This window comes from Neoarius graeffei, chromosome 12, assembly GCF_027579695.1.
Source record: "Neoarius graeffei isolate fNeoGra1 chromosome 12, fNeoGra1.pri, whole genome shotgun sequence".
In the NCBI taxonomy this organism is placed as follows: domain Eukaryota; kingdom Metazoa; phylum Chordata; class Actinopteri; order Siluriformes; family Ariidae; genus Neoarius; species Neoarius graeffei.
Genome location: NC_083580.1, coordinates 40,450,806 through 40,464,633, shown reverse-complemented (window position 1 = coordinate 40,464,633; position 13,828 = coordinate 40,450,806). Strand labels below are relative to the sequence as shown.

At 42.0% G+C, this 13,828-nt stretch overlaps 1 protein-coding gene across 4 annotated transcripts in view; it reads right to left on the bottom strand.

Annotated features, from left to right (window-relative positions):
* crebrf (creb3 regulatory factor) overlaps positions 1 to 13,828 on the bottom strand; it is a 38,906-nt gene that overhangs the window by 23,158 nt on the left and 1,920 nt on the right. The window contains exon 2 of one of the 4 annotated variants that reach the window (XM_060935896.1): positions 4,937 to 5,079. The exons of the other annotated variants lie outside the window; for them this stretch is intronic. The gene's annotated coding sequence lies outside the window, so the exon portion shown is untranslated. The remainder of the gene's footprint in view (positions 1 to 4,936; positions 5,080 to 13,828) is intronic. 4 annotated transcript variants of the gene reach the window in all.

Here is a 13,828-nt window from a genome sequence, read left to right as displayed (position 1 = left end):
TTTTCACTGTGAATATTTATTGTGTAATGGTGCAAAGTGAGAGAGAGAGAGAGAGAGAGAGAATAGCTCTTAGGGCAGAGTCAATCCCGCCAGCAAAAATAGGGAAAAAAAAAAAAGGAGCGATCTCACCTCTTCAGATGTTGGTTTAAGTCCTACAATACATTCCTCAAAAAGGGCGTAGAAGAACAAATTAATCCATCAACATGTAGCATTCAATTTATTCCGGATCATTAAAGACGCCGCCTTCCGCGTAGAATCATACGTCATCCTTGCTGCCATATTGGATGGGTCAAAGCGGAGAATAAAGATGCCTCATTCATGTGCTGCGTTTAACTGTACCAACAGGTTTGCCATCCAAACGAGATCACATGGGATTACCTTTCACAGGTGAGACTGGAAAAATACTTTTCATTGTATTTGGTCATTATAATGTAATTTTACGAACAGATTTTTCTGACTTTGTGGCTAATATGAAGTCTCGCGCATAATAGTTTATGCGCATGCGTCGTTACTTCTTCTATTGTTCTGGTGTCTCCGAAGGGACCGTCTTACAGTGCACCTAGAGGTGTGGCATGTGTATTGCATCGTTTTCAGCAAGCGTTGCGTTGCCATATGGACCTGATATTTTACTGATCGTTGCCCATTTGGACGCGATATTTTTTTAAATAACATCTCGTTGCCGTTACCGTGTGGATGTAGCCTTAGAAAAAACATACCGAGTCAGTGGCAACAATACAACAGTAACCTCCGTCATTTCCATAACAGATGAAGAAATCATCGCCTCTGTTCGTGATTCTTTAACTCAGTCTATCAGTGCGTTTACATGCACATAGAGAAAATCGAATTTCTGCCGTTGCTCGACTGAAATCGAAGTTCTAAATGTCATGGAAACACCTTAGCTCGGCTGAAATCAAACCGAACTTGATTTCTCGTAATCGAGCTACACGACCTAGATTATGCGATTTTAGCCGAGCTACTTAGTGCATGTAAACCCTATCGAGCTACGTAGTCGAGCTACTTACTTCAGCACTGCCCCTTCCGGAAGTGACGAGTGACGAGACCACAAGCGGGAAACACAACAGCCTCGGTCGGCATGACAACGAATCATGACAACGGCATGAATCTTTTCTTTTTATGGCATTGTTTGCACTGTTAAAATTTAGCTCACTTCGTGTTGGTACACTTCCGGTTGTCGTCATGAAGAAGAGCTATTCAAGAGTATAAACAAAGTTATCAGCAGTGTTGCCAGATACTGCTAACGTTTGTGTGTTTATTAAGACATAAGTTAAATTGTAAGCAAAAAAAAAAAAATTTTTGTAAGCAAAAAATGGACTTTAGAAAAATATACAAATTGTGCAAAATAAGTTGTCTTACAAAACAGTATCACCAAATACATCTGTTGCATAGCTGTGAATTGTGTACATAAACAAGTCATTGTATTTGTGTGTGTGTGTGTGTGTGTGTGTGTGTAATATATATGTCCAACATCTGAATAAAAACAAAACAATTGAACTTTTTGTGTGTTTATTAAGACACAAGTTAAATTGTAAGCAAAAAAAAATATATTTTTTGTAAGCAAAAAAATGGACTTTAGAAAAATATACAATTGTGCAAAATAAGTTGTCTTACAAAACAGTGGTCTGCGCAGGACAGTTTGTAGCCATACAGTCTGTTAGAGCAAGCCTACCAGTTTGAGCACGGAACTTGTGAACACGGAACTGCCAGTGTTGCCAGATTGGGCGGTTTTAAGTGCAGTTTGGTGGATTTGAACATGTTTTGGGCTGGAAAACGTCAGCAGTATCTGGCAACACTGCTGATAACTTTGTTTATACTCTTGAATAACTCTTCTTCATGACGACAACTGGAAGTGTACCAACATGATGGGGCATGTAGCGCCACCTGTGGCTCGGGTGCACAATGTACCTCACACAATAGCTCGATTTCCTTGTGTGCATGTAGGATTGGATTTCTCTGGCACCCCTGCTGGGACCCTTAGTTCGATTACCGACAGTAGGTCGATTTGGATGTGCATGTAAACGCACTGAATGAAATGTGATGGTGACCCGGAAGGAGAAATTTGCGATAAGTAGAACGTGCCTCCTGGCTCTCTGATTAAGTGCGTTATATGTATGATAATTGTGAGTGTAGTGTTTTAGATTATGGTATCATGACAAACACATCTAGAGCCACACAGAGCTCTAGAACATCAGACTGCAGCGTCAAATTGCTATTACAAGCGCCTTCCAGCGAACCCATAATATCCCACTGGAAATCACAAGATCACCGGAGTCTCCATGGATTGTTGTCAGGTCCAGCAAGCGACGCAGGTGGCATAGGGAGCATAAATAGAAACGAGGATGCTGGGTGGGCCTACTAACTAGGCTAAGGAAGCAGCCACAGAAACCACTCTTACCAAGCATCATCCTGACTAACGCCAGATCCATCGTCCACAAAACAAACAAACTGGAGCTACAGTTTGCGGCAAACTCCCTTGTTTGCAACTGCTGTGCAAAGATTATTACGGAAACATGACTGCACCTGCTGATCCCGGACACCACAGTACAGCTAGCAGGCCGCACCACCCACCGCTATGACAGAAACAGAGACACTGGTCAGAATAGAGAAGGGGGAATATGTGTGTTCATGTACATAATGGCTGGTGCACAGACAGCAAGATCACAGATGCCCATTGCTCTCCTGACATAGAAGCAATGACAGCTGCATGCAGACCCTTCTACCTGCTCAGAGAGCTAACAGTTGTGATCATTACAGCTGTCTACATCCCTCCAGATGCTAACATTAGCACTGCTCTCACCTTCTTACATGACTCTGTAAACAGACAACTGTGGGCCCATCCTGACAGAGTCCATATCATTGCTGGTGACTTCAGTCAAGCTTGCTTAAAGGTCATAGGCAAGGGTTGGAGGCGGAACGTAGAATATCAACTTTACTTTCTAGAAGAACTACCCAAAAAGCGAATTCAATCTTCCTGGTGTCTAATTTGCACCCTAAAATTGAATAAAACGGTTAAAATATAGTGGTTTGCACAGGTTTGAAGGTTTGTTTACATCTCACTTATGCGCACTTTCACCGCCGGGGACAGTCGTCGTGACATCATTCAAGGCAAATAGACTGGGAGCAGTTCTGTGTTTACTTGCGAACCGAGCACACGTGTACAGACTTTGGTCGTGAGAGGTTGTGTAAAATGTCTAAAAGCGATAGCAATTTTGAAGAAGGAACTCTCCAAATTGAATATCGAGAGGTGAAACCATATATGTATGAACCTATGGCCGTTGCGAAGCAATCGGTGAATGTGGCTCACTGGTTTGACCGTGCAGCCTCGGAATCGGACAGCGACTCGGCCGACTCTGATCGTGGTGACCCCAGACCTCAACAAGACTCGCGCCCAAATGATTTATCCTGGTAGTTATGATAAATTCCTACTTTCGTCGTAATACTAAATAAGAGCCCTTTTGAAGAATAATTAAACCGCCCTCCCTAGTGGATATAGGTAATGATTACTTGACAGTGCGCCGGTAGGCCACATTCACCTGCCATCCACGGCATTATACTATTTATAGCCTAACCTAAGCAAGAAAATATCCCTTTGTCTCATTTCCACAATGATCGTACAGGATCCCTCAGGATTATTGACTTGTCAATTGCAAGCAAAGATAAAATGTTTACCTTCAACCTTCTCCTTTTTGCTTGAGCGTTGCTGGTCTGTTTTTTCTTTGACTGCTTGATTTTGTTTCATGTGCACAATCAACTCTCTCTGCCTCGTCTCCTCTTCTGGAAAAAGCCAACCCACTTGCTCCGCCTCTTCTCTTCTTTCGGAAAAAGCCAACCCGCTTGCTCTGCCTCTTCTCCTCTTTTGGAAAAAGCCAATCCACTCTCTCCGCCTCTTCTCCTCTCTCAGAAAAAGGTAAAAACTTCTTCCTGAACCGGTCCCGTTGTTACAGTTCACTGCACAACAATAAGGCATGGTTTTTCTTTGGAAATTCCCCAACGCACGTCTGCACTCAAGCCGAAAGGCAATGCAAGTAAACGGAAGTGGACTCAACTCAAGCGGTTTGTTTGTCTTGAATGACGTCACGTGCCGAGTGGTCACGAAAATCGCTGAACAGAAATTCGCCGCGAGCTGCGCTAACTTATTTTAATTATTACTTATTAACAATACTTCTTGGGACCAGAAGAAAATTACAGAGGGTTTTTTAACATATAAAGTTTCAAATGTGAATAAATTGAAAACTGTTGCCTATGATCTTTAAAGACAGTCTTTCCCAAATTTGTACAGTATGTCCAGTGCTCCACCAGAGGGAATGATACACTGGATCGTGTCTACTCTAACCTGAAGCATGCTTACAGAGCAGTCCCTCTCCCACATCTGGGCCTGTTGGACCATCTCTCACTGCTCCTTATCCAAGCATACACTCCTCTCAGGAGGAAGTCCAAGTCGGACACAAGAGAGTTATTAAAACCTGGCCAGAGGGTGCACTCTACCAGCTGCAGGACTGCTTTTCACTCACAGACTGGACCAGCTTTGAACAGCAAAACTTGCAGGCTTTTATGAATACTGTATGGTCCTACATTAAAGTGCATATCCAGGACCAATTTCGGGGTTTTTTTTTAATGAAAGAATTTCCCTTTACACACTCATCCAGAAGGGTAATTTTGCAGAAGGCCATCTGTCTACAGCAGAAAAAAAAAAAAAAAAACGCATCTGGAAAAATCCCAAGGGAGTCTGGCGCCAGATTCGTGACGTCACCTATGGAACCGCCAGAAGGCTGCGAGAGCTTGCACGGTTTCAGTGCACCTGTGTAGACCAAGTTTAGCAGCTAGCGATTTTGCATTGAAATATGGAATTGTCACCTGAGCGCAATGTTACTTCACCTTTGGATGAAGAATATAATGAGATGTCAGAATTATTTCTTACCCTGACAATAGTCAACTTGTGAATTGCTGATTTTCCTGGCCTTTTTCTCGGCTCTGCTTGGTCCTTGGCTTCAAGGGCCTCAGTGGATGCGGCACTTCGCCTTCTGTCAGGGGAGACGAACACGGCTGGCTCCTTTGGTGACGCTGACACAGATGGAGACAGTGTTACTCTGGGCATTCTGACAGATGGAACTGCGTCTTTTTTTCAGCTCAAGTTGCCTGGCAAAGCCCATTTCCCACTACAAATAGTTCTCAAAGTCGTCGAGCCTTGTGAAGTGAGCACCGCAAATAATGCTGTAGTCTGTAGCCAATTTTTCCAGGTGCCTCGCACGAAGTGCTCCCATTTCTCTCATTATCCGGTCTTCTCTCTCATTGTCCAGATACATCTGTTAGCCATTTTAATAATTACGTGATAACGTTTTTAGAAATTTGCAGAAAACCACCAGGTCGTTTTCTCATAAACAAACCAGCGCTGACGTAGGATTCAGAAGGAGGCGTCCCGCATGTGACGTCACGAAAATCAATGTTTGCTGGGAAATCCAAATGCCAAGTTTTTTCAGAGGTGGACGAATTCGCCTCAAATGTCTTGATTTCAACTGAATTTTTCTGGTATTGCGCAAGGTAAAAAAAAGTGCACAAAATGTGACAGATATTTGACCAAAGTTTAATATAAAATAGGAGAATTACATTGATCTTGCTCCTAAATTTACCCGTGATATGCACTTTAAGAACTGCACTGACATTGTCATGGTTGATAAACGCATCCACGTATATTCCAACCAAAAACCATGGATGACAAAGGAAGTAGTCACTCCTCCAGGCCCGCAACTCTGTCTTCAGGTATGGAGAACAAGGCAAGAGCAGACCTGAGGAGAGGCATCAAAGGTGCCAAAGAGGCCCATAAAAAGAAGGTGGAGGAACACCCAAATCATAACAATCCAAAGCAAGCTTGGCAGGGATTACAACATTTAACCAACTATAAAGGCAGATCCCCTGTGACTGTCAATGCTGACACCTCGCTGGCTGAGGAATTGAACCAGTTCTTTGCTCGTTTTGAGGTGCCGAGGCACCACACAGTCACACTGCCCCCACTGACCAAAAGCACACACATTTATGCTCCTTGAACACCAAGTGAGGTGTGCACTGAGGTCAGTGAATCTGAGGAAAGTTGCTGGACCAGATGGAGTACTCAGCAAAGTACTCAAGGCTTGTGCTGACTAGCTCTCAGGGGTCCTTACCAAGATCTTCAATCTTTCCCTGATGCAAACCATCATCCCATCCTGTCTCAAATCAGCTACCATTACCCTGTCCCCAAAAAGCCAACGATCAGCCACCTCAATGACTACAGACTCATTGCACTTACATCTGTAGTTATGAAATGTTTTGAAAGGTTCATCTCCCACCATATCAAAGCCTGCCTTCCTCCAATGTTTGGCCCGCACCAGTTTGCATACAGAGGCAAATAGATCTTCAGACAATGCCATCTCCATAGCCCTCCACACTGCTCTGACCCACCTAGAACACCCCGAGAACTCCACAAGATTACTTTTCATTGACTACAGCTCAGCCTTCAACACAATCATCCCCAACATCATCAATGACAAGCTGGCTGCCCTTGACGACGACGAACCCCCCCCAAAATCTGTGCCTGGGTTAAGAACTTCCTTTCAGACAGCCCACAGACTGTCAAAATTGGACCTCACAGCTCTACCACAATTACCTTTAACACTGGCTCTCCACAAGGCTGTGTGCTGAGCCCACTCCTGTATGCCCTATACACCTACGATCACTAGATTGTGCTGCTGTGTCAAAATTGGCTTTCAGATTTTTGGCCAAAAAAAGAAAAAAAAAGGATGAAGATTTGAACCTAAAAAAAAAAAAAAAAAGGCCAACAACAAAAGTTTTAGATCCAACACTTTACAAATAATATTAGTGGTGGCGCTAACTGGAAAGTGATTAAATAATTTGTTTAGGCTATTGGTTCTTGATTAAATAGTTTATAGTGATTTTCTTAACGGTAAATTACAGATAGGGACAAATATACAAGCCTAAACTAGACGATGTTGCCAACATAATGACTTCATCTGTTTGACACAGCAACAAACATCATATTTGTTTGCTTACTCATCAGCAAACCAGAACATTCTGTGGTTGGTAGAAGAGAGCAACTGGACTTGCTTGAAAAGTCTTGAAGACGTTTCGCCTCTCGTCCGAAAGGCATCATCAGTTCTGTCTGTCTAATAGGGAGTATCAAGTATTTATCCTCTCATGGATCATAATAGAATCCGAATCAGAATGCTGATGGCTGCATTGAAGGTGGCTGATAGATGTCATAGACACCCACCTCTGTTCAGTGATGGTCGTTCCAGGCTGACAAAAATGAACGATCCTCTCTGGCTAAGATGTCCGCCAGTTTTCTGGAGGTCCTCTCATACTCCCGCACCAGTCGAAGGGAACTCATCCCAAAATGTGTAGAAACATATCTGTGAAGATACTCAGTCGTCCAGATTACTATGTACCTGGACGACTGAGTATCTTCACAGATATGTTTCTACACATTTTGGGATGAGTTCCCTTCGACTGGTGCGGGAGTATGAGAGGACCTCCAGAAAACTGGCGGACATCTTAGCCAGAGAGGATCGTTCATTTTTGTCAGCCTGGAACGACCATCACTGAACAGAGGTGGGTGTCTATGACATCTATCAGCCACCTTCAATGCAGCCATCAGCATTCTGATTCGGATTCTATTATGATCCATGAGAGGATAAATACTTGATACTCCCTATTAGACAGGCAGAACTGATGATGCCTTTCGGACGAGAGGCGAAACGTCTTCAAGACTTTTCAAGCAAGTCCAGTTGCTCTCTTCTACCAACCACAGATTACTATGTACCTGGACGACTGAGTATCTTCACAGATATAAAACCAGAACATTCAATTTCAATCCAATTTAGTTTTATTTGCATAGTGCGTTTAACAATAAACATGCTCACAAAGTAGCTTTACAGAGATCCAGATGAAGCTTTAGTTAAATCGTGCATAAGAAAAGCTGGTGAGAGTGGCAAGAAGAAACTCCCTGAAACAACATGGCGTAAAACCACGAGAGGCACCAAACTCTAAAGGGAACCCATCCTGAACAGTGCCCTGATTAGGATTACATATAAATCATTACATTCAGGAGAAGCATGTGTATAAGAGTCCAAGAATAAGCACAAGACAGTCTTTATGATTACAGCAGCAATACAGCAGTCAACAGTATACAGATGAGATTATCCACTAAAGCAAGGGTGAGTCTTGGGCATACATAATGCTGGGTTAATCATATACCTTCAGATATACATACTGGGGCTGTAATAATACATCCATACTCAACTGCCCTCAAAGTTGATAAGACATTGGTGTTTCAATACACAGTGTGGGAATAAGGCCGGACTGGTGGACATTTATCAGTAATTTTTGCATTTGTCCACCTGTATTTCAAAAGCATCAAACTGGATGGCCCATGAAAAATTGTAAAGATATGGGTCAAATCTACTTCTAATTTTCTTCCAAAATGTTACACTGGGTGAACACATCATGTCGCAACACACCCGTGATTGGCCAATCGTGGACACTCAATAAATGGCAAGTCACTGCTCATCAGCAAGCAGGAGTGCATTGTGGCATGATAACACAAGACGCTATGTTATCAGCTGGGTAGGTATACCACTAACGTTAAAAGAAGAGAGACTACTACAGGTTTTGGACACGGACGGCGTTTTTTGGGGTTTCTCCCCCCATCATATTTTAACACATGCTTTGTAGGATATAGATTTATAGAGTTTTTATTAGGGCCCGAGCACCAACGGTGCACCATAGCTGCAAAGCCCTATTGTTTTCGGCATGTTTTTTCTTTTTTTTTTCCTCCACGGGAGAACTCGTTTTTGAGGCACTTGTGATGCTTGAAAACTCACAAATTTTGGCACACTGAGCAAATGTGCATAAAATCATACAGTTACACTGAGCAAGGGACTGAGTGTGGTCCCGGAGCTCTATAACGCCCCCGAGAACAAGCTATGGTTGAGATGAAGTTCCTCAGATCGCCACAAGATTTGGTGTGATCGATACTCTTGTGATACAGGACAAAGTTCACTTCGTTGTATTTGACGCTGCCCAACAGGAAGTCAGCCATGTTGGATGGAATGTGAAATTTGCACCGTTTTAAGGGGCTTACGAAGGCTAAAAACTCATGGAATTTTGCACATACATTTGTCCTATGATACAACTTGAGGTTAGGGTTGGGCGGTATTACGGTAAGAAGGTATCCCGAGGTATCCAAAAGTACCAACGGTATCGGTCTCATTACCGTCATTTAAAAAAAAATATATAATATCTAAATAAATATGGAGTACATGAGGTCATAATATAAAATAATAAATTGACGATCATCCCGAATAACTGTGTGATCGTATTTTCACTAATTCTATCAATTTCCTAAAGAAGTTTTCATCGCGTGCAGGGTTGTTTATGTCGTTACCATGGCAACCCTGCGTGACATTTTGGAGTCTGACAGAAAGCTTCGCAAGAGACTGAGACCGGGGGTGTCATGGCTCAGATGGCTAAGACACCGTACCATAAATCCGGGGACCCGGGTTCGATTCCGACCTGAGGTTATTTCCCGATCCCGTCTCTCTCTCTCTCTCTCTCCCCCCCCCGCTCATTTCCTGTCTCTCTATACTGTCCTATCTAAAAAAAAAAAAGAGACTGAGACCGCGGTTGAAAGATGGCAAGTCAAGATAACGAGTTAGTGGCAAAAAAAAAAATACATCTTCGGCAGCATTTTGGTTTCAAACCAAACGAAAAATCTAATATGTCCCCTAAGGCACACCATAGCCTGGGGTACTCCACTTCCACGAGATCTCTCCAATGAGTTGTGTTTTGAGTAGGTTACATGAGTAACAACAAGGTAAAATAATATAACGTATGACATTTGGGATGTGGGTAATAAACGTTTGAAATGTCATCTACTGAAGAAACGGAAGAAAACATCGTAGCGTAAACTGTTCGGTTTCTGGTGGGAATTAGCAATGCGCTTGCTATCTTTGTTGGGTGTGTTAAACCGTATGGATTTAAGTGGAATAATTGTAAGGAGTTATGTGATCAAGACAACGTTTTAAGCAAGGTAAGGCCATTTGATTATTAATTTCCCCGCCATGGCATGACGTGGGCCCATATGATTTTGCCTTGTGCAGCTATCACGCATTTGAATTAGGTTCGCCTCATTTGCGCTGAAGAATATGGTTTATCGCGCAGTCTAAACGGGGTATTGGTTGATTCTTTTTCTTTTTTTTATTTCCCATGCTTGAAAGGGTATGATCCTGCTCATCGTTTACTTTTTTTGATGGAGTAGGTGAAATAGTGCTGCAAATGGCGTTTCAACGCAGACATGTGTAAACGACAGTTGAATGCTATTTTCAAGATGAAGGAAGAGTTGCGTGATGCTTTGAAATATCTCTTAATCCATTCATCAATGCACAAAATTCGCTTTGCTGCTTAATCCATACCACAATGCACACAATTCGCTATGCTGCTTTTAAATAGTACATTTGAGGCATAGGCGCACGTTACACAGTAGGCCGAAACAAAATATTATTTTTTTCTCGGTAATACCGTATACCCCGGGAAAACACAGAGACGGTTTAAAGGTATCAAAATTTGGATACCGCCCAACCCTACTTGAGGTGATATGGTAAATTAGTCTAGGTGGACTTCATTAACTCCATAGCGCCACCTAGTTCAAAAATACAGATTTGAAACCTTGTACATATTCAAAAACTCATGAAATTTGGTAAACATGTCAGTCATGCGCACCGCTACTCAGCCATAGGGGCTTGACCCCAGGTGTGTCCGGGGGACTCCTTCGCACCCCCATATGTCATTGAGACTCCTGCCCAGTATATAGTTTCACCTATCCATGTCAAATTTGGTAGGTGTGTGGAGTGCGCCTAGACAAACAAAACTGCAATATACATTACAATTAAGTGCAATAAATTGCAAAGGAATGGTGGGTACCTCAAACGAGAATGTTATGGCGCCCAATGATAAACGAAATGTTGGACTTTCTAATTTTCTGGCATTTTTTTGAGGGCTTACAGTGGCTGAAAAAACATGGAACTTTACTCCAGCATTTGTCCTAGGATATCTTTTGAGTTGATATTGTAAATCAGGATAGGGAGGCCTCGAGTGCAAGGGCCCTTTATCGCTGCTAGCAACTATATTTTTATTTTCTAAGTTCTAGTCCAGCAGATTTTAGTCTGAATGCTGAATGATATTACCATGTCTAGTTTTGAGTCATTTTGTTACAAAGTTGCTTCGAATCTCATACTCAAAATTTTAGCTCTTCTATAAAAAAAAAAGTTGTATTGTTAATTAGTAAATTTCTTATAGAATTATTATAAACAGTATTAAAAAAAGTCATTGTCAACAATGTTTCATGAGTGTTATTATAATACCTATACATGAGTACCAGTAAGTTGTAACCAACTGGAACCATCCTTGCCCCCCATACTTTTTTCTCGACACAGAACAGTAGTTACACTACTGTTTTCTTGGGTATAACTTTAAGCATGTTTTCCTTGAATCTTCTGAGATTTTCTTGTAAATTATATAAAACGTGTAGTGTAATTAGCAACTAATGTATAGTGTAATTTGGTCTTTGAGGATCACAAAAATGTGCCTAGAAATAGCTGAGAAGCCATCTCCAGGCATCTAAAGCCCTTCAGCTTCCAGGGCCCTAAGGCGGGCCCCAGACTCCCAGCCTCATTGTTCCGGGCCTTTGGCCCATCGTTCAGACAAGCTGAAATTTGGACAAACAGACAGACAATATTTCAGATTTGTCTGTCCTGTGACAGTCTGCTTAAAATTCTTCATTTCCCCACACTGAATACATCAAAATTTAGCACTGCCTGAATATGACTGCTGTTGAGAGAGGTCAGAGGAGAAGGGCCAGATTGGGTCGAGTTGACATGATGATTCAAAATAACCACTCTTTACAGCCATAATGAACAGATAAACATCTGCTAATAGCTAATTCTTGAAGCAGATGAGCTACAACAGCAGGAGACCACATTGGGTTTCACTTGTCAAACGAGACCACACATTCTGCAGTGAGCACAGGTTCACCTAAACTGGGAAGATGAAAATTGAAAAAGAGGTGTCTGGTCCCCCCTCCCAACTTTAACTGCCAGGCTTTGGTTAGATTGTTCCCACTGTAACCTCAGATTCCTGTTCCTGGCTGACAGGAGCAGAACCCGATGTGGCTTTCTGCTGGTGCAGTATGTATTGTGCTTTTAGAGATGCTTTTCTGTTCAGCACAGTTGTAAAACATCGTTATGGGAGTTAGCGTAGCCTGTCAGCTTGAAGCAGTCCAGCCATTCTCATCCGACTGCTCTCATCAATAAGGTGTTTCTGCTCCAGAACTGCCACTCACTAAACATTCTGGTGTGGGTTTTTTTTTTTTTTTTGCACCTTCCTCTGTAAACTCTAGAGACTACTGTGCGGAAATTCACAGATTTGCAGTTTCTGAAAATCATCAAACCAGCTCATCTGGCACCAACAACCACGTCACAGTCAAACTCACTGATGTGAAGTTCTTGACCTGTATCTGCAAGAAATTTTTTTTTTTTTTTGCATTGTGCTGCTGCAACATGATTGGCTGATTGGATAACTACGAATGAGCATACATGCATTCCTATTAAAATGGTCGTGTGTGCAACAAAAAAGCTGTGCTTCAGAATGCAATAAAATTAAACATGCCTACGTTTTGACTGGTGTGACTGGGTGGAAGATCAAGAGGCTTTTCTAAGTCTGTTGTCAGCACTGTATTTCACTGGGAAGCTTAAATATACCAGACCTTGAAGATCAGGAGGACCTTTCCAGTTCCTGCATGCTGCTGTCCAAAGATATTGCTGCCCCCCCAGAGCTAATAAGTTAGTAGTAGTATGTTTATTAGTTTATTATACCTCATGTAGTATTATAGACAGTATGTCATAACAAAAAGCCTAATATATTGACGTCTGTTGAATGTACTGTTTGTTATGTAGACATGCTAAATCAAGAGAATCAAATGACACAATATGCTGTACAGTTACATTCCTAATAGATACACATCTGATTTAATGTCACACTGCCAAGCTCTAATTCTTGTTCACATTTTGCTTCCCCATGAGTTTGATTGAAGAATTAAGTCTAAGCATTAGATTTAAATCCAGTTAATGGTGCTTGGAATCTACTGGTTTGTGTTTCAAAAAAAAAAAAAGTTACAAAATATTGACTTACAAAATTAAAGGCTTTAAAAATACCAAGTGAAATTAAATCTGCTAAATATCTCAACTATGCAGTTTTCATAAATCAGTCTTGAATATGCTCAGAGGTCTCCATCAAACACTTTCAGCACATAACTGACAAACTAAAAACCCAATATAGCCCTTTTTTAAAATGTCCAACACTGATCTGATATTCATCTGACATTAACATCAACTATCCCTGCATTCTATCTCTCGAGCATGCCTCTGCAGCAAGCACTTGGAAGCAAGAGGTGAAGAATCTTAAGAATGGGGATGCTGCAATCAAATCAGAGCCCTTCTCCCTGAATTGTACAGACTTGCTGTGTGTAAGGCAGCAGGTATCAAAAAGTAGCAATTCAGTCATATAATTTGTGTCACTTTTGCTGTGCTGAGCAGGTAGGTTTCATCTTAATAACTTGGATCCCAAGGTGCCCTTCTACCCCAAAGTGCAGTAATGTCTTGTTTCATCAGAGCTTTCCTGAGAACAGCTTGAAATGAACTGCAAAAGCCCTCAGTGTTCTGGCTTCAGTAAAGGGACCTTAGCCCAAACAAGGGGGTAGGTGGTAAGC